Raw genomic sequence first — 21,215 nt, forward strand, 5'->3', positions numbered from 1 at the left:
AAGATATTCATCACAATTATTCACTGGGGAAATGCAAATTCAAACCACAATCACATATCACTTCACACCTACTAGAATGGCTGTAATAAAAAGATTTAAAAAAAGACCAGACTCTTGGCAAGAATGTGGAGAAACGAGAACTCTCATATGTAGCCAGTAAGAATGCAAAAAGAGGGCCACTGCAAAACCAGTTTGGCAGTTTCTTAAAAGTTCAACTTATTTTTACCAAACAAACCAGCAATTCCACTCCCAGGTTATCTACAAAGAGAAATGAAACCATAGGTGGATGTTCACGGCTCCTGTGGTGGACCAGAAAGTGGTTGCCCAAAAGGAGATCCGCAGCAGATACCTGGAACGTGTATGTCTGCCGGACGTGTGGGCAAGGAGGCGATTGTGTTAAGGATTTTGGGAGCAGCAGCTCCCCGCAGGTCTCAGGGCGGGCCCTGAATGCAATCACAGGTATCTCTACTCAAAGAGGAACTGACAGGAAGATGGCGGCAGGGATTGGAGTGGACGTGACCTCACATCTAGGCTTGCAGGCAACCACTGGAAGCCAGAAGAAGCAACCAATGGAATCTTCCAAGAGTCTCCGAGGAAGCACAGACCTGTCCACACCTTGATTTCAGAATTCTGGATTCCAGAGCTGTGAGATAATAAATTCCTGTTGCTTTAGGCTGCCAAGTGGGTAGTAATTTGTCACGGGAGCCACAGGAAAAAGACAGCAGCAGTAGTCACAATAGCAAGAGGCAGCAACCAGTCATCAGCCTATGGCTGGATGCACCTGCCCCTGGTGTCTATGAGGGATGGATTCCACCGCCCTCAGGTCCCTTAGATACCACGAACCTGAGCACTTCCCCCTGCACACTTGGTCACCTCCAGATTACTTACAGGATCAAAACAAAACATGCAAATTCTAGGTAAATATTGGCTGGGAATAAAAACCAAGAAAAAAATGTCTACACGTGTCCAGGACAGATACAATTTTTTTTTCCTAAATATTTTTGATCTGTGGTTGACTGAAGTCTCGGGTACAGAAGCCATAGACAGAAGGTCAACAGTAAATCCATGTAACAGATGACTACTCAGTAATCAAAAAGAGTGCTATAGAGACACGCGACACACAAGCATGAACCTCAGAAACTACGCTCAGTCAAAACAGCCAGATCCCAAAGACCACGTATTGGATGGTTGCATTAATTTGCAATATTCAGAACAGGCTGATCTTCAGACAGTAGAGTAGATCACTGGTCAACGGAAGCTGCCGACTGAAAAACCCATCCTGAACTAGATTGTGGTGGTGGTTATACAACTCCATAAATGTACTAAAAAAAAAAAAAAAAAATCACTTAATTTTGTATATTTAAAATGCATGGATTTTTATAGTGTATATATCATACTTCAATGACGTGCTGCTATTTTTCAAGTAGATCTATTTTTTGCCTTTAATCTACTGATGAGTGATCTAGATCCTTCCAAAGAAGAAGAATCGCTCGGAGACTCAGCTCTAGCCATTGACCCAGCAATTTAAGTCAGGTTCAATGAGCACACAAGGAAGTCACTGGATCCATCCGAATGTCCCACAGGGCACCCCTTATAACTAGGAAACAAAGGTGGCCCTGTCCCAGTGGCTTCCCAAGCTGCAGTGCGCCTGCTCCTGAGCCTGGTTTCCGCACAATCTGCCAGTGAATGGAAGGCGCGGGCGTCACCTCTTTCCAGTGGCCTCTCCTTTACAGACGGAGTTGCCCAACGAGTGTTCTGTGGCTCCAGGACAGAAGCCTGGACAAACTACGTGAATTCAAAACAAGGACCAGCCGGTGAAGCAGGTCAGGAGAACTGCACAGAATCCGGGTCCTCCCGGAGCAGGCCCTGGACTCCGTGTTTGTGGGTCCCCAGGCCAGGGCTGCGGTGGCACTCAAGTTCAGCTCCTTCCTCTGGTGGCCAGCTCACTCCGACGTTCGGCCCACTGGGTAAGGGGCAGGTCTTCTTCAGAAACTGGACTTCCCATCTTGGGTCCCCCTAGGCCCAGGGTACCGCCGTCCACTGAACGGTTCCTTCCACCAGCGCCCTCTCAGATGGAAACAGGAAGAGGGAGGCCACTGTGTCACACGCCTTGTGCAATGACCAGCTTCATACCTTCCTGGTTCTTAGTCATCAGGAAAGCAGAAGAGCTCTGGGGCTTCACCTAGGGGCTGCGAGGGGCACGGGCACCGGTGTGCAGGGGCACCTGACAATCCGGTGCTATCACCCACCCATTTGCCAAGTTCCCCTCTTTTCTCCTAAATTCTACGCTGGGCTTGGGGTTGACCCACAGCCTGCCTCTGTCACCACAGTCCAATCTCGCCTCCTACAAACAGCGAGTGGCCCTGTTGCCCAGAATGCACTCTTTCTTCTGTCCCTGGGCCGTTTTCCCTTCCAGCACAGTTTGGGTTTGCCACCAACTAGAAGACAAACCCCTCTCCAATGGGGACCTGGTGACACGTTCCTTGTGAGTCTTCTCATAACAAGGCACAGGCTCCCTCCAAAGACAGTAGCACCCAAGGCACGATCTTGACTCCAGGGAGTTGTGATCCAAGGCTCAGAGCTCCAAGGAGTACAGTTTTAAAAATGAATACGCTTACGCCTTCTGTCACATCTGCCAAACCGTTCAGTGGCTCACCACTTCTTCCCCAAATTCAAGACACACTTCTGCTTTCCTCCAAGGAGGCAGCTGCGGTTTCCCATCACCCAGGAAGGGGACATCAAGACCCCTCTCTGGCTGCTTACTGATTATCAGACAAGAAAATTCTAACGGTGCCTTTCCTACCTCAGCCTTCAGAGATGCATGTAGAGAGCACAGCCCTTCCACAAAGCCTTTCCGAGGGGAGCACTGGCCACCATGGACAACTGTGCCACCCGGTCAGGTCTCTGGGCAGAAGTCCAACCAGCACCCTGCACAGCCCTTCCCTGAATATCCCTCAGATTTCCAGTGCACTTGGAGGTTTCACTTTCCTCCACATCACAGTAAGTGTCAGGAGGCCCACATTGTTCAGCCAGGAAGCCAGGAGCTGGGCTGTGAGGTTGGTCCACACACCCCCCTGGACCAGGACGGCCCATAAAGGTGAAGGTGTGTCCAGGAGAGCTGAGGGACAAAAGGAAGAGCCTAGATTTGTCCCTTTAAATGAGACTCATAGCTGCCAGACACACTCTTATCCTACAATTCCATGACTGGTGATCACATTATCAGCTGGTGTGATTCTGAGAGCAGAGATACAGTTATGGCACTTTGCAGGCCAAGTCTTCACCCTAGAACTCGAATAACCCACAGAGAAGGTGGAGGAAGGAAAACTTTGGGTTAAACACCACACAACTCCAGACCCGACCACTCACACGCTGTGTGACGGTCAGTGAGCAGTCACTCTGGACCTCAGTTCTCATCTGCAACAGGGTCTGGACCGGAAAACTTGGAAGGCCCTGTGGCTCTAGAGTCCTGATTCATGAGGTGACAATGCAGGCCAGACAAACACGCTGTGCAGCTTTGAACTGGCAGGCACCAGCGCAATCTCCTGTTTTGTCTGAGGAAATTAAACAAGAACAGGGAGTTGCTGTATATAAATTGCCTCGCTGTCTGCTGTGTGCAAGGTTGGGAAAGACAAATTGCTGGAATTCTTCCCCGAGCAGCTTACTGTTTATATCAGCAAAGTGTAATTCTGCAGAGCCAAACAGACAAGACAGTATGTCTACAATGTAAAACAGTTTGCATTTTACCAAATACTTGATTTGGTTTTAAAAAAAAAAAAAAAAAAAGGGCTTAATGGAAAGAAGAAAAAAAAAAAAGAAATATTGAAGCCTTGGGATTATGCAATAAGCAGTCCATAGCACAGACGTACTGACCGCAAATAGGATCAGTTTTGACCATGAAAAGCCTATGTGTAACTAGTAATAAATCTATCTAATGGTTCTTTCATGAATCTCCAAATTATAACCCCCTGAAGAATGAGTAAAAATGTTTGATTTTTTTTTTTAATTTGTCATCTGACAGAATTTACAAAAGAAGGTTCCAGCAAATACAGAATGGGGCCCCCATTTGAGTTGTCTGCTATTTGGAATATCCAAATGATGATCAAACTTGTTCTTTTTCATTGTCATCTTGATCTGTCTAGTTTCAGCCCTTAGTTTTACAGAAGCTACGGACACCTTTGATCTTCACCCTGGCTACACACAAGGCTATGCCAGAAGGCCAAGAGATTTTTATTATCTTTCTGCTCTTTGACAGTGATCTACCACGAGGACTAGACACACACATTCAACAGTAGGTTTACACCACAAGTAAAAACCTGGGGCTTTGGGCTGATCCACAGGACTAGGTTCCAAACTGGTCTTTCTGCAATGAGATGTGCACATCCATCCCGCTCAGATCTATCCAGGCCAGGGGCTACTAGGTCAGGATTCCAGCTCCACTTCTCACCCACTGTACTCCACAACGGGGTCTAACGGTGATCTTCACTTTCTACACCACCTCTGAGAACTGGGGTTTCATAATCGAGTCATTGGTTACTAATTAGAAATTTACTTCTTAAGGATTACATATATTTGTGGAATAAATATGTTGAATTGGAGAGAGATTTCTCGGATATAAATTCAAATATGATTTAATGACTGGCTCAGTGGTGCCAACTGATTCTTGAAAACTCATCTCGTTCAAATTAACATGAGATTGAATTTACACAAAATGGTTCAAGAAGGAAAGATGAAACAAGGCAATCCAAAACTGCAGAACAAAAAAGTCTACAGTCTATAAACATGGGGAGGTTCCCCCCACCCAGTTTCCCTATTAGAAAAAAATAAAATGGAGCCCACAAGAATTCTTCACATGGTTTTGTGGAGCCCCAAAATGAGAATTGGTGCAGAGCCCCTCAGACTAACACCTGGTAGGCCCTGAATAACAGGCCGCCGGCTTCCCCTGCCTCTTCCCCTTTCTTCCCTGTCTAGCTTCTCACGTTAGCACCTCCATCCTCAAAGACGGTCCCCATCACCCTCATCAATAAGCCGGTGGTGGAAATCACTGCGTGTAAACCACGGATCAGGGAGGACTGCAGGGGTCAAAGGGCAAGGCAGCCTTCAAGGTCCTGCCAAGGGATGGGTTGGCCGGACAATGAGGGCAGCAAAGCCATTTTAATGCGGGCAGCTGAGCACAGAGCACAGACCCCCCTTTAAAAGCTGTACCTGGTTCAGGGGGTGTTCTAATATTTGAACCATTTCCTTGCTGCTCTTCAAGCATTGCTGCAGTGATTCCGCCGAGAACAGAGGACCAGGGTATCATTCAGAATACCCAGGACGCCCTCAGCCATGTGCTCACCACAGTACCCTCAGAGTCTGCAGAGGACACCGGAGGTAGCACTCAAGTGTTAATCACGCCTCTGGCCCCGTTAGTCTCTATTCTCTCCCATTAACCTCTTTCTTGTTGAGCAAACTAGGAAAAGTAAAAGAGGAGGAAAAAAAAATAAAAAAAGATCTGAGGACAACTAGAGTTTGTACCATGACAGAGAAAACCCATCAGCCCAAACGGCTTCCTCCAACCAAACCACGCAGCGTCAGGTGGCTCCTGGCCCATGTTCTCCTGAAACAAAGACCAAGCAGATCTAAGACTCAAGTGGTCAGATTAAGAGCTCTCTGCACCCAAATTATGAACAGAAACCGTAACTGAGGACGAGACAGTGTGAAGGCACAAGCCAGAAACTGTTGTGGAATCTAGAAAAAAAAACACAATTTTAAGTGAGAGCCACGGCCGGGGAGAAAGGCAGAAACGAGAGAATCAGGAAACCACTTGGTCAACTCTTGTTTCGTAAGTGCGGAAATGGACACCCAGGGGTGGGTGGGTGTGTGAAGTTGAAAAGTGACAGACCACAGTGAGACGAAATTACAGTCACACCACTGAAGACACTCTGCGGCAGCTTGGCCAAAAATATCATCCCGGATGATCGGGCAAGTGATTTAATCTCTTAGGCTTCAGCTTCCTCATCAATAAAGTGAGGCTGGGATCTTACCTACCAATATAACAAGCTGTAAGGACAAAGTGAGAAGGAACATGAAAATGAGCAACATATCCCCCAAAGGACCAAAATCCCCACCTCTTTGACATGGCTTCCTGCAGGTTCAGCCACCGTCATACATATTATTCCCGTGGTTCGTGTATTTTAGCATGCGTCAGTCACCTGGGGGGTGTGTGGAAACACAGGTTTCTGGATCCTAACCTCAGAGTTTCTGATTCAGCAGGCTGGGAATGGGGCCGGAGGACCTGCCCCTATAGCAAGTTCCTAAGTGCTACTGACTCTGCTTCCAAATCCTTGGCTTTCCTATATTGCAGCCTTATATAAACCTGAAAAGATGATAAAACTAATGAGGTCCTCAATTTTATAGAGAAGAAACATAATCTCTGAGAAATTAAGAGGTCTTCAGTGCCGCACAACCGTTCATCATACCAGCTCCGGCCTCAGACTGCCTATGTCCAAACTGACCCTATACTTAGCGATTCTTATTGGAGGTAATTTTACTTCTGGGTGCCTCAGTTTCCTACCTGTAAAACAGGTGTAATTATAGCATCTCACAAGCAGGGCTCTTGTGAGGATGAAGGAATACCAAGGTAAAGAACTTGACTCTGGCTGTATGTTAACTACCTTTATTACCACGGAGATGGAGCTGAGGCTCCAAACCAGGTCTGCAGACTTGGTTTTAATCACAGTCCACACCAAACGCCTGTTAGTATCACAGAACATCAGTGAGTGCCACAAAACCTTTTCTTCTTCTTCTTAATTTTAGAGACCTTTAAAACTGGAAGACTCTGATGGAAATTCTAGCTCTAGAAAGACAGTGGCTTGCTTAAGATCCTATAGTTAGTTCTAGAGGAAAGATTGAGAAATATTTTTTTCAAGGGCCACATAAGTGAACTTCACGAACCTGTACTGAATTATCCTTCTAAACAATGAAAACCATGAAGAAGTAAAAATAAAGGAGCAAGAAATCAAATAAACAAGCAAGCAAACAGAGGTCTATGCCCACGTGAGCAGCTGGCCTAGTGATACATTTTCCTTCTTCTATATGCTTTGAGCAACCAAATAAAATTTCTTTTTGAGATACAATTAGTTGGAGTCAATTCAATGCATAGATACAGAAAATCCTCTTCAATCTCATTTCCTCATCTAATTGGAAGAAAGGTAAATACATTATTTCTATGATTTAATTTTAGAAGAAATGGAAAAAAATCTAAATTCCACTGACGGTACTTCATGATATAGTCATTTTACATTTTAAGATGCAAAGTGAACACAATTTTCTTTTGAAAAGGGATTCCACCTTCATGTACGTTTACAGATACAAATATATCACCTGAAAGGGACTCCATCTTCATCTATATCTGAGAATATAGTAGAGCAGAAACGTTTTGCAATTTCAACCTGCCTTTCAAGTTGCCCCAAAAGGAATAAAGTATTTTAGGCACAAATGCTCCTAAAAGAAAAGTGCCCTTCATAAAATACGACCCTCTAACTCAAAACACAATCTAAATGTTAACAGGAAAATAACATGTTTCCCAGCAGAGATTTAGACTTGCTTGTTTCCTGGTATTTAAAAATCAAAAACAAGCAGCGCTCTGTACTTTCATCCTCTCCTGCTCACGATGGTGGCCTCCCTGACCACTGGAAGCCCCAGCTGCAATGCCTTCAGGGTCCCACCGAGGTCTTCCCAGGAGACATTTGACAGCAACTTTTCAGGGTCCTCTGCTGTGCTGCCTGGAAGCCACGTTAACTATGGAGTCAAGGGGAGTGTGTCAGTTATTCATATTGACTCACCCAATTCAAAGGCAAATGCACTTCGAAGCCAAGAAGTCCACGAGAGTCCACGGAAGTAATGAATGAAATCTGGGCGTGCGATCAAATAAACCAAAGGGCCACCTCATCTCATCAGGGGATCTCATCAGAGCCAGGCTGCTCTGTTGCAGGTGCTGATATCAACAGGTGAGCCTCCTGTAAGATCCCACAAGGAGCAATGCAAATATCTCAGGAAGAACAGAGGATGTCTGAGAAACCTGACAAGTCCCCAAGACCTGCTGTGGCTGCCATGGGTGGATCCTGATGGGAAAGGGGGCTCAAGATCGCCGCCACTGCTTGCCAACACAGAATAGCAATAAGAGATAAACCGACAGTACTGCGTGTCTCTGAAGCCTTGCTGGGGATCCTACCAGGAGGAGGAGGCACCCAAGGCTGCCCAAAATGTAGATGTGCCTGCTGCATCTGACATGATGCTGACTGGTATCAAAAAAGAGCCAAGAAAATGGCCCTCGTTGCCAACTGGTGGAACCCCTGGAGCAGGAGAAAACCCTCTAGAGGAACAGACAGCTGGATCCCTAGAAAACGCTGCAGCTGCTCTTCCAATGGACTAGATGATGGGATCTCTCCAAAGAGAGACAAGAGATTGGAGGGAAAACTGAGACCAAGGCCATGGCATCTGTCAGACAGCAGACTGACGAAACAATGGAAGAAAAAGTGCAAAAGCAGACCAAGGCCTTTATCCTGCCCCTCTGAAAATAATCGATGTGAAGACTGGACTCAGCAGGGAATGCTGCTGGTTCTCCTGCTGAATCACAGAGATCTGGAGAGCTGGCAGCGACCAAAGAGTTGCAGACCTTGATGGGATTCGATCATGGTCAAGTCCTTTGAAAGAAAAATAAATCTGAAGGGGCTGGGGCTGTAGCTCAGTGCTAGAGCGCTTGCCTAGCAAGTGGGAGGCACTGGGTTCGATCCTCAGCACTGCATGGAAGTGAATAAATAAAGGTATTGTGTCCACCTACAACTAAAAATATATTTTTTAACAATAAAAATAAATAAATTGGGAGCTCCACAGAAGGATGTTAAGCATCTCCCTCTTCTTGATGCAGAGCTGATGGGAGCTGGCATCATCCAAGTCTCCATGGATAAGGGGCTGAAGGCCCTTCTTAAACACACCGCAGTAGCCGGTGACAAAGTGAAGTACAAAGCTGTGACGTCATTCGAAAGGCATTTCATCCTCAGCCGCGGGGACGGGCAGCTTGATGACCAGGGTTTTAGAAAGGCCGACTTGGTGAATGAAGCCGCTGTTGAGGACCTCGGAGTTAAACACAAAGCGGTAAAGGAAACAGAGGCGGTGATGAGAGATCACTGTTTGTTTACCGCTTACACATCTGCTTTCCCAAGCAGTGAAACTGCTGCTGTCCGACAGACCTGAGAAGGTGGTTGGCATGCGCTGCTTCTCTCCTGTGCAGCTACCAGACATCATCACAACCAAGAAAACATCCAAGGACACAACTGCTCCACCGTAGCAGCTGGTCTCAAGCAGGGGAAGGTCATCCTTGTGGCTAAAGAAGGACCTGGCTTCCGCACCACCAGGTATCTTGCACCCATGTGGTCTGTAGGCATGAGAATCCTGCAGAAGGGGTTGACCCTAAGAAGCCAGATTCCCTGACTGCAGGCTTGGGCCTTCCTGTGGGTGCTGCCACCCTGCCTGGCAGACAAGTTAGCTTGGACATAATGACACACATGACAGAAGACGCAGGCGAAGTCCTTGGGGAGTGGTTTGGAGGTGGAAACCTAGACTGCTGAAACAGAGGGTGTCTAAGGGCTTCCCGGGTCGCAAATCTGGGAAGGGCTTTTACATCTGTCAGGAGGGCTTGAAGAACAAGAGTCTGAATGAACAGTATTTTGGCAAGTCTGAGGCTGCCTGCTAAGCCTGAGGTCTCCTCTGATAAAGATGTGGTGACAAGACTTATGAATGAGACAGCATCTTCCTGCAGGAAGGGATCTTGGCCACACCTGCGAGGGAGATACCCGTGCAGTCTTTGGCCTTGGAAAGCACTTCCCCTTGTCTTGGAAAGCACTTCCATTTTGTGGATCTATATGGTGCCCGGAGATACTGGACCAGCTCCAGAAGTACAAGGCTGCCTACAAAAAACTGATCAGTCCCTGCCAGCTGCTCAGTGACCACGCCAACAGACCTAGCAAGACGTTCCGGCAGGGAGCAGGCTCTCCTGCCCGCCTGGTCAGGGCACTAACCCCACTGCCGGCAGCACTGCTTCAACAGCCCATCTGGGGGTACCAGGAAGCAGGAGGAAGACCAAGCCTAGAGTAGCGTCTGCTTCTTCAAAGTTCCTTCTGCTCAGACCAGCTCTCCTTCCTGGTGAAGTCTGACCGTGAATCAGAGTCTGTCCTTCAGGCTGAGGGGTGGAGCCTGCTGTGCTCCTTGAATTGAACCCTGAAGCCCAAATCAGCAGCCAAGAGCCATGGGGCACCACCTTTGCTGCCTGTTCCTCCTGGGAGGCCAGTGGTGGCCGGGGCATTTCTGTACCCAGCCCAACACAGGACAACAATAAAACCAAAGTGTCAGCCTCAAAAAAAAAAAAAAAATTAAAACCACACTGAAGCCGGGCACGGTGGTGCATGCCTCAAATCCCAGTGGCTCGGGAGGCTGAGGCAGGAGATCTCAAGTTCAAAGCCAGCCTCAGCAAAAGTGAGGCGCTGAGCAACTCAGTGAGACCTGTCTCTAAATAAAATACAAAATAGGGCTGGGATGTGGCTCAGGGGTCAAGTGCCCCAGAGTTCAATCCCCGGTATCCCCACACAAAAAAACCTCACATTGAAAGTAACAGAACCTGGATTTGCTGGTCTTGCACATTAGCAGACCTCACTTCAGGGTAACTCGGACAGTGAGCAGCTGGTAAGCAGAGACCTACTGAAGTGCACGGACCCCCCAAGGGAAGTGTGAGGGTCCCAACTCCTGCAGCCACCTGTGAACCTCGACAGAGGAGACCTGGTCCCACCTGTAGGTGGCACATGCTGTTAGAGTCACGCACGCACAGGGCATGTGCACCCTCACCCGCCACTCACCCCCAGCCCATCCTCATGCCCCACAGGAAACTGCTCAGAATATCCAGGCATAGGACTGTGCAGGTAAAGAGAAGACTAAAGATGGGTCTCACATGTCCGTCCAGGGCTCAGCTTTTAGCCACTCACACTTGACGCTAGGTTCACCTCAGACTTGTCGCTCTGTATCTCCGCTCCTGACACCATGGATTAGCCTTCCTCACCTAAAGTTCAAGGTTCCTGCCTTTGGATTGTCCTGCCTCCAGTCTCCCTGCATGTATGAGATAAGGACACCACAGGGCTGTTGTGCAGAGGAAATAACATTTCCAACACTTAACATGTTCAAGCTCTCATGGGAGCATCACACTACTCTGCACACTCCTGCCACATCTGAAGTCTTATTATCCGGCTCCAGTATCTCCCAATAACTCCTATTTTCCACCAATGCACGTGACTTAAGAACTTCCAAAGCTCATTCCTGAATTTTTTTTTTTTTTTTTTTGGAATCCCCCTGTCTGAGTGGCCCTTGCTACGTTCCTCCATGTGACCCAATTCTCTCCATAAACTAAGTTTACAGAAGGCTAACTCGGCCACGAGGAGGCTGGATCATCTCAGCCTTCAGTGGAGGACCATGTTCAGCCTGGTGCACATAATTTGGAGCTTAATCAGCACAGCCTGCTCGTGAGGTGACTTGCCCAGGTTCTCCCTGGGGCTCCGTGCAGAGGTGTGACCGCACCCAGCCAGAGGCTCACATCTGGCAAGGTCCATGTGCCACAGACTTCCTCACACTGGGCCTCCCGAAGAGGGATGCTCAGCATTCACAAAAGAGGAGCTTTATCTATCAATCCAAGACTTTTTTCTTTTTTAAGTCATCGATGGACCTTTATTTTATTTATTTACACGAGGTGCTGAGAATCAAACTCAGTGCCTCACACGTGCTAGGCAACTGCTCTGCCCTGAGCCACCACTCCAGCCCAGCCTGAAACTTCTCTTCCTCTCAATGAATCTTCAGAGAGCTATGGTATCCTGGCCCATCCGGACGTCACTGGCAGGAGTGTCATGGAGGGGATTGGCACAGCCTCGTGATGAAGAGGGCTGATTCCAGGGTCTTCTATTGACCGTTCTGTGGCCCTTGGAAGACACCAAGGGAAGGGTAAAGCCAGCTGCCTAAGCGCAGCGCCATCTCCCTCCAGTTCCCTGCCAACGTCTTGTTATTACAAACATGTGAACCTCGTGTCTGCCATCTCACTCCTGCTCACTCTTTTCTGAGCTTTCCGATTTCACTTTTGTTTTTTATCTCTGGCTCTGTGGACTCTGGCCATTCTCTGCATAAAGAGGCTTTATTCGTAATTGCCAAGAATTGGAAACAACCCCAAATTCCCCCAGAGAGAGGATGAATGAAGGAGCTGTGGCACCTCCATACAACGGAATTCGACTCAGCAACTAGAAGCACGATGGCAGATACACAGGCAAGAATGAGTGGCCGACTCAAAGGTCGCGGGCACACTGTGTGGTTCCATGCATGCGTCACTCTAGAAAAGGCCAAACTTCAGGGAGGACAGGGTGGTGGCTGCTGAGGACAAGAGTGGAAGTGGCAGATTACCAAGGACCCGGGGAAGGAACCACAGGGCTGAGGAAAGTGCCGGAGTCCTGACTGTGACGGGGCCACGTGACCGACTGAGTGCCTGAGTCCACAAAGTGGCCTGGAATCGCCTGTCAACAAAAGGTGTCCACATAATGGCTTCACTGGGTAGAGGGGGAAGTAGGCTGGATGTGTCTTCACATCATGGGAGAAAGACAATCCGGGTTGGATTTTTTTTTTTTTTTAAGAGAGAGAGAGAGAGAATTTTAATATTTATTTTTTAGTTCTCGGCAGACACAACATCTTTGGTTGTATGTGGTGCTGAGGATCGAACCCGGGCCGCACGCATGCCAGGCGAGCGCGCTACCACTTGAGCCACATCCCCAGCCCTGGATGAGGTTTTTAATGTTAAAAAAAAAATCACACAAGTGCTCAAATTTAAAAAGAAACCTACACAACAATGGTTTTTAACTTTTCTTAGCTGATGACCAGGTTGAACGACAGAAAGACTGAAGGTCTGGACTATAAAGATGAAAATGTCCACAGGACAAAAGGCCACAAATGACAGGAAAATTAATCACAAGAGAAATGACAGAAAAATGTGACAAGATAATAAAAAGAAAAGCTTTTACTCAAGAGGAAAATGAGCTAAGAACACAATCACAGAAGAAATAGAAACACCCGCAGATGTGTTAAAAATGTGCATTGCCTGGGGCTGGGGCTGAGGCTCAGTGGCAGAGCACTTGTCTCTTCTGTGTGAGGCACTGGGTTCGGCCCTCAGCTCGGCATAAAAATAAATAAAGGTCCATCAACAAGTAAAAAAATATTTTTTTAAAATGTCCATTATCACCAATACAACAAAGAGGAAATTAATCAGCAAGATATTTGAAGCATGGCAGCACCCACAGGTGGGAAGGCAGTGGAGGACGACACTTAGTGGACACCTTGACCTGACCTTGGCACGGGCCTTCTGGAAACACACCTTGCACTTCAGAATGAGCAGGGAAGCCCCGGAGACAGAATCACAGGCTCGCAGCTGGTGAGTGAAGAAATGGTCCTAGGCAGGTAACCTCCACCCAGGCCAAGAAACAGAACAGCAGCTGCTTCCAGAACCCTCCGTCAAGGCCCATCCTGATTTCCTCCCAGAAGTAACCCAGGCCCTCCAGACAACAGACTTGTCTACTTTCCACCCTGATCTGAGGGTCCTTATCTGCTCTAGACTTACAGATACCACCTTTTTAGAGTCACTGATAAGATGTCCATCATTTTATTCTAAGTGGGAAAATATAGGCTCTAGTATACAGAATGCTCCATTTTGTTTAGTAAATGTGTTCAAATGCACAGAAAGATGTCCTCAGGCTCACATCGTAGTTACCATGTACTCAGAATCCTTGGGAAAAACAAGATCTACTGCTTATTTGTTGAAAACGATGAGCACAGATGATTTCTTTAACAACTGGAGTTGCACAAACACATCTGCACACCAGCTCAAATGTGGTACATGGAAAGATGATCAGAACCTCAACCGGATTCTTTACAATAACTGAACAAAACTGTTTAAAAGTTCACAAGGAAAGAAAATATCTGCAAACTGCCAAGAAAGTTTGAAAAGGGAAGGAGGCAAGGAATTTTCCTTTTGAGAGACATTAAACCTCTACAAAGTTTCTGTATATTCAAAACAAACACTTGCCACAGAAATAGAAAACAAACAAACAAAAAATAAAAACAGCAGAATCCAAGAGTCTAGAAAGGTATCCAAATACATATGATTATGGCATTTTAATTTAATGAGAAAAACCCTGGCATAATTAGCTATTTACCCAAGTGGGAGGAGGGAAGAAAAGAAAAACAGATTCCTGACTCACCCTTAATACACAAAAAACATGCAAGCAACTGATTTTTTTTTTTTTTTTTTTTTTTTTGGAAACCACAGATTAAATCCAGGGGCGATTTACCACTGAGCCACATCCTCAGCCCTTTTATATTTCTTTTTTATTTTGAGACAGGGTCTTACTAAGTTGCTTAGGGCCTCACTAAAATTGCTGAAAAGTTGTGATCTTCAGGCCTCAGCCTTCCGAGCCGCTGAAATTACAGGCATGCACCCCTGCTCCCGATTGCAACTAATAATTTTAAAAAGAGACTTAACTTCATGACCACAAATATGAAAATCACAGCAAGTGCTGCTTCAGGAGCAGGTGCCGTACCTGGCCCTGGAGAGGAGGTCACCAGCAGGCCTGTCACAAGGCACTGGAATAATCAGACCTAGCAAATACTTTTGGAACTCAGAAGATTCAGAGCATCTAAGGAAATGCAAAAAAAAAAAAAAAAAAAAGTCATTTATTGCAGCTTTGTTTGGCAACAAAACTGGAAATAACCGGAGGGCTCAGAAAAAGGAAATGGAATCTATCACGGTGCACACACGCCTGGGTAAGTACCCTCCCTAAGAAGGTGAGTCAGGCTCCTGGTCACTGACCTGAAAAGGTGTCCCTGGTATGCTGCTAAGAGGACTAAGGGGCGGGGAGCGGGTGGGACTGCTGAGTAATGCATGCAATGGGATCCTTAAAAAAAAACTGAGGGCAGACAGAAAGCAAAAAGCAGCCTGGACACACGGTGGGCTTGCACGCTCACCGAGACAGGTGTGGACGATGCGTGCTACCCTCTTCTAAATTTTACATTTTCCTTCATTTTAATTGCGGTAAAGACACATAAAATTCACCATTGGACCATTCTTAAGTGTAGCTGAGTAGGGAGGTACGTTCACATTACTGGGCATCCCATTTCCAGAACTTTCTTCATCTTGTAAATTGTACTTCTGTGCCCATGAAACACCCACTTCCTGTTCCCCTCTCCCCCCAACCCTTGACAACGACCCTTCCTCCGTTTTCCCCATGAATCTGCCCACTCTAGGTGCCGCAGGTGGGTGGAATCACCTGGTCTTTGTCTTTGTGATGGGCTTATACTTCACTCAATGTCGGCCGGCGTCAAGGGTCATCCATGTTGCTGCGTGAATCAGAATTCCCTTCCTAGCCAGGTGCGATGGCGCACACCTGTGATCCCAGCAGCTTGGGAGCCGAGGCAGGAGGATCGCGAGTTCAAAGCCAGCCTCAGCAAAAGCAAGGTGCTAAGCAACTCAGTGAGACCCTGTCTCTAAATAAAAATACAAAATAGGACTGGGATGTGGCTCAGTGGTCAAGTGCCCTTGAGTTCAATCCTCGGTACCAAAAATAAATAAATAAATAAATAAATAAATTCCCTTCCTTTTCAAAGCTGAATAATAATCCATTACATGTAGGATATCTACTTTGTTCCTCCATCCGTTGATAGGCATGTGAGTGGCGATTGTAAATAATGCTACTGTGAACACAGGTGTGCAAATATCTCCTCTAGGTTTCACTCTCATGCACCCAGAAGAAGAGCTGCTTCATCACACAGTAATGCTATTTTTAGCCTGGGGGGGGGGTGCTCCATACTGTTTTCATAGGGCTGCAGCACTTCACATTCCCACCAGCAGTGCACAGGGGCTCCAATTTCTCTCACATCCTTGCCAACACTTGTTTTCTGGTTTTGGGTTGATAGTGGGTGGGAGGGGATCCCCCGGGTAGTTTCCATCTGTGCACGATTAGTGGTGCTGAGCACCCTTCCATATGATGGGTGGCCAAGGACATAGGAAATGTCTGCTCGAGTCCTTTGCCCTTTGTTAACTGGGTTGTCTGGGGTTTTGATGGTCACACTGCAGGACACCAACCTTCTTAACATCAGTTGCCTGAGGAGTCAGGTAGTTACAATAAAGACCGTGACTTTTTCTTTATGTGCCCTGCTATAGTTTGGATCTAAAGTGTCTCCAAAGGCTCATGTATTAAAGGCCTGGTCTCCAGCCTGTGGACTCCTGGGAGGCAGTGGGCCTAGTGGGAAGTTAGGGCATCGGTGTGTGTCCTTGAATGGGGTCCTAGGACCCCAGCCTCCTCTTCTCTCTCTTTGCTTCCTACCCACCCTGAGGTAAGCAGCTCAGCTGTATCACATGTTCCCCGCCATCATGTTCTGCCTCGCCACAGGCTCAGAAACAACAAAGCCAACCAATGGACAGAAACCTGTGAAATCATGTAAGGATTTCCTCCTTACAAGTTGATTATGTCAGGTGTTTTGTCACAGTGACAGAAAGCTGACTAGCACACATGTATATTTATATGAAGAAGAGCCTCCAGCTGGGCCCTGCAAGCCCCGTCCAGCTTCCCTCAACCTAGTGTAAGTGAAACTTTGTCTCCCTTAGTTGAAGGCAGATTTGTTCTGACTTCATTTGTACCTTTTCGGACTATAAGAGAATGAGGATTCTGTCCTTTGCTTTTTCTTATGGTCATACAGATGTCCAGGGTGAAAAGGGATTTGTGCACACATGACTATCACAAAGAATACGAAGAACTCAGGGACACAGTAGGAAGGTGGGAAACGTGGAAAGTGCTAAAGGTGAGCAGGCCTCGATCATTCCCTCACCAAACAGTAACCGAGTGCAGCCTTGCGAATGTCAGTTCCTGGAGAGCAGGAAAGGACACTCAAAAAGTTGGAAGGGGACACATGCTGTACACAGTAATGCTGGGGAAGGGCAGGTAACAGGATGGACAGGGAGCTTCAGATGCGATGGGCCTCTGTTTGACAGGACACGAATCCAACACTTCATCTGTGAGGTTCAGGGCCTCAGTACCTAATGGAAATCTAACCTCAGAAAGATTCTGACAAACCTAAACAATCGTCTACCCAAAGGGAACTAAATCCCCTTCACATGGAAATGTGGACTCCTAACAGTTTTCTTTTTTAAGTTACTTCTCAGCCATATCCCCTGCCCTTTTTTTTTTTTTTTTGCATTTTGTGTATTTTACTTAAGTTGCTTAGGGCCTTGCTAAGTTGCTGAGGCTGGCTGTGAATTCGTGATCCTCCTGTCTCAGCCTCCAGGCCAGAGGCATGCGCCACGGTGCCCGGCAAAAGCAACCCACTCTTCTCTTTCATCCTTAGGTCTTTTTTTTTGAGCCTCTTTGTTATCTATACTGGAAGTCCCTCCCTTGTTCATTTTCTTGTCATGAAACATTTCGGCACATCCACTTTGTTCAAAGGCTAAGACCCAGAATCTTGGCCCGTGGGAGCTGCTGGTGGAGGAAGGACCCACTGAGTAACCAACTCCCGGGTTCCAGCGCTACCAACGGAAACCCAGAGCAGGAGCCTGGGGGGGCAGCACCGGGGCAGGGGGAGAGGCCACCGGAGTGCGCCACACAGAGAGCCCGGTGCCAGGCAGGTAGGTGACAAGGGCGCCCAGTGTGGACGGCACTTTTCAGCCAATCTGCTCACAGCTTCTCCTTCCTGTCGGTGGGAGGTAGGCATTTCCCAGCAAGGCGACCTGGTGACCCCAGCCTTCCCTGGTGCCTCCTGAGCTGTCAGGAGCCACGTGCTGGCTAAGAGAAGCAGGTCCCAGGGAGCCAGGGCCTCTGCTGAGCGCCAGACTCAGGTGGAAGAAGGGAAGTTGGGCAGAAGGACTCCATCCAATGAGCACCAGCTCTGCGTCAACGGCGACCACTAGGGTTCCTGGCTTCATCGGATCTGAACAGGCAGACGGGGAGATCCTCTGCATTGCGCTCGGGGAACTTCTGTGGAGTAGCTGGAGACGGGCACGTCACGCCTTTATTTACACTGAGAAAATAACGAATTGCCTGAGACAGGTGCAGACTCGGCCACCTGTCCCCTAAGAGAGCTACCATGTCCCCCACGTGGGTCAGACAGACGACCCACCAAGTTACGTTACTCTTTGGAAGGCTGGGGAACTGGTCACAGTGATAGGGCTGAGACCTGGGGCTGCGGTGAGCCTCTCCCGCGTCCTCTGGAATAATCCTGGGATTATTCAGAGAAGGAAAAATCCGTCTCCACCCGAGAATCCGAACGGAAGCACGATCCGTGTGCCAGGGCCTCGCAGAGCTCACTCCCGGTCGGTAATGGTGCAGAGCGGACCCGCAGGAGCACAGTGTGTCCTCAGAAAGAGCGAGGGCCAGCGGGGGGCCAGTTGTCCCTGCTCTCTGAGGGAGGGAGAGAGGACAGGGCTGCTTCTCCCGGGAGACCATGAGGAAGAGCCCTGGAAAGCAGCCTAAGGGTGGCCAGGGCTTGGGCAGTGATAGGACCGGGGTGACCAGCCATCGGGTGGGTCTGGACGTGAACCCCAGCTCGGTCACCCGCTAGCTCTGGGATCCTGGGCAGACGCCCCTTGCCCTAGCCACCACTGTGCGTTCCTTGCAGGGCTGCTGTGAGGAGCAGGAGGGCGAGCGTGCAGAGCGTCAGCGAAGCCCTCGAGGAGCACCTGGCTGACAGCCACGGTGACCAAGGTGGAGCAACCAGAATGTAAGGTGTGGCAAGGGTGGCCAAAGCTTTGAAAAGCTTCCATCCGATGTCGGAACATTCTTACTCTTTAATCCAGTCACGTGGCGTCTCAGAAACCTTCCTTTAGAAAGAAGAGGATTCCAACATGAAGTCTCAAAAAGAGTAGCTAAGCTGAAGACTTAACAGTAGTGCAGGTTTCAAAAAGCAAACTGTAGAGTCCAGATGTGGTGGCTCCTGGCTGAAATCCCAGAGGCTCAGGAGGCTGAGGCAGGAGGATGGTGAGTTCAAAGCCAGCCTTCGCAAAAGCAAGACGCTAAGCAACTCAGTGAGACCCTGTCTCTAAATAAATACAAAATAGGGCTGGGGGTGGGGCTCAGGGGTGGAGTGCTTCTGAGTTCGATCCCTAGTACCAACCCCCCAAAAGAAAGAATGAAGAAAGCAAGCCATGTGGGGAGACTGACTCTGTTATGAGGAGGAGAGAGAGGCAGGCTGTCAGGAAATGGGGAGCCATGAGAGACAGTATAGCCAAGGACGACATTCCCCACTCCTCTGTAAGTCCTGACAATGATCCCTCCTGCACCCTCACAGGAGACACGAGGTGCATCCTCCGTACAAATGGAACGGGAGACTCTCCAGTCTCGGGAACACCACAGAAACAGGACAAAGAGGGGCACGTGTTAAAAGGTGCTGTGGCCCTGCCTCTTCCCACTGAAGGTCATGCAGGCTAGTTGTGCCTCCATGCGATCCTGGAGGATCGGACTTGCCCCAGAGAAAAGGCTACAGAAGAGGGCACAGTCCCTCATCCCTACGTAAGACAAGCAGCGGAGACGCCCAACCAGAACATTCTTCTACAGCCTAACAGAAGGAAGGGATGGAGGGAGGTCATTTCCAGACATGACCTCTCCTCAAGAAGTGATGGCAGGACGCGATCCAGAAGAAACAGGGAGTGAACCAATGGGAGAGAGTGCCAAGGGTCAGAAGAAAAACTAAAAAATTACTAAGAAACAGACCCACCACCCATGATATCCCCCGAGAAACAAGATGCAACGCCGTATCTATAAAACCAGGTGCACAACAGGAAAAGATGGAGGAAACTTGAAGGGTCGATCCAAAAAGTCCCCAACACCACGGGAGACTTCAGAAAGAGGGAACACACAGGGTGGCGGAGAAGGAAGAATCCTCACACTGACACGAGGAAATTTCCAAGCCAGAAACACACTTTCCACAGACAATGGGACGTCTGGCAGAAACGGCTGAAAGGTGACTCACGCCAAGGCAGGCCACTGTGAAGTCGCAGGACAGAGACACGAAGGGAAGATTCCAGATCCTCCCAGAAAGGTCACCCAAGTCTCATTTAAAGAAGACAGTCCAGAGTGATTGTGAACGTCTCAAAGTAAAACATGGACGCTGGACGACGGTGGACGCTGCGTCGTACACCATTGTGCAGGGACGTCCTTTTCAACCCAGAGTCCTACACCCAGTCAACCGTCAACCAGGCGGAAAAGTGGAATCAAGGCATTTCCAGACATGACCTCTCCTCAAGAAGTGATGGCAGGACGCGATCCAGAAGAAACAGGGAGTGAACCAACGGGAGAAAGACAGAATCCAACACTGGACACAGGCACAGGGAGGTCCCGAGGTGATGGGGACAGGAGGTCTCAGATGACAGCCATGGCCAGATAGAAGGAACCACCATGCTGGACAGAAAAAAAAAAAAAAAAAAAAACAGATAATGCTCCAAGAGAGGGATTTAAAGAAAAAACCTGCAATTGACAGGTTATCTGACGGGCTGTTTGGAAGACATGAAAATGAAGCAATCACTAACTCCAGGAAGAAAGGACTGTACCGGAGGGAATGGAGTTGGAATCCACATTTCATTCAGCTGAGAATACCTGAACAGTAACAGCAGTGTGGACACTGAAGGAGAATTAACAAACCATCTGTGAACACAAAGGGGCAGAAACGGACACGTGAAAGAGGGAATGCCCACCACCGACAGATAAGGGAAGTAACACCTGCAGCAGTTGGAATGTTCCCCAAGTTGGAAACTGGGGGCCTGACAGGAGGGGCCTACCAGGTGGGGGGCAGCCTCACCAATGGAACGTCACAGGAGTGGGCCCAGCACTGCAAGGGGGTTTCTGCGTTCTTGCTCTCACCCTCTTGCCCTTCACCTTCTGCCACGGGATGATGCAGCACAGAAGCCCTGCCAGGCGCTAGCACCTCACTCTTAAGACTTCCGGGCCTCTAGGACAGTGAGAAATAATCCCTGGCTGGGCGTGGTGGAGCGCACCTGTAATCCCAGTGACCTGAGAGGCTGAGGCAGGAGGACTGAAAGTTTACGACCAGCTTCAGCAATTTAGCAAGGCCCTGTGTCAAAAACAAACAAATAAATAGGGCTGGGGATGTGACTCAGGGGT

At 48.3% G+C, this 21,215-nt stretch overlaps 1 protein-coding gene and 1 pseudogene across 2 annotated transcripts in view; one reads left to right on the plus strand and one right to left on the minus strand.

Annotated features, from left to right (window-relative positions):
* The window catches only part of Dock5 (dedicator of cytokinesis 5), a 184,016-nt gene that overhangs the window by 131,905 nt on the left and 30,896 nt on the right, over nt 1-21,215 (minus strand). The gene's annotated exons all lie outside the window — the stretch shown is intronic.
* Nucleotides 287-10,134, plus strand: LOC101963777 (trifunctional enzyme subunit alpha, mitochondrial pseudogene; annotated as a pseudogene).

This window comes from Ictidomys tridecemlineatus, chromosome 14 (assembly GCF_052094955.1).
Source record: "Ictidomys tridecemlineatus isolate mIctTri1 chromosome 14, mIctTri1.hap1, whole genome shotgun sequence".
In the NCBI taxonomy this organism is placed as follows: Eukaryota; Metazoa; Chordata; class Mammalia; order Rodentia; family Sciuridae; genus Ictidomys; species Ictidomys tridecemlineatus.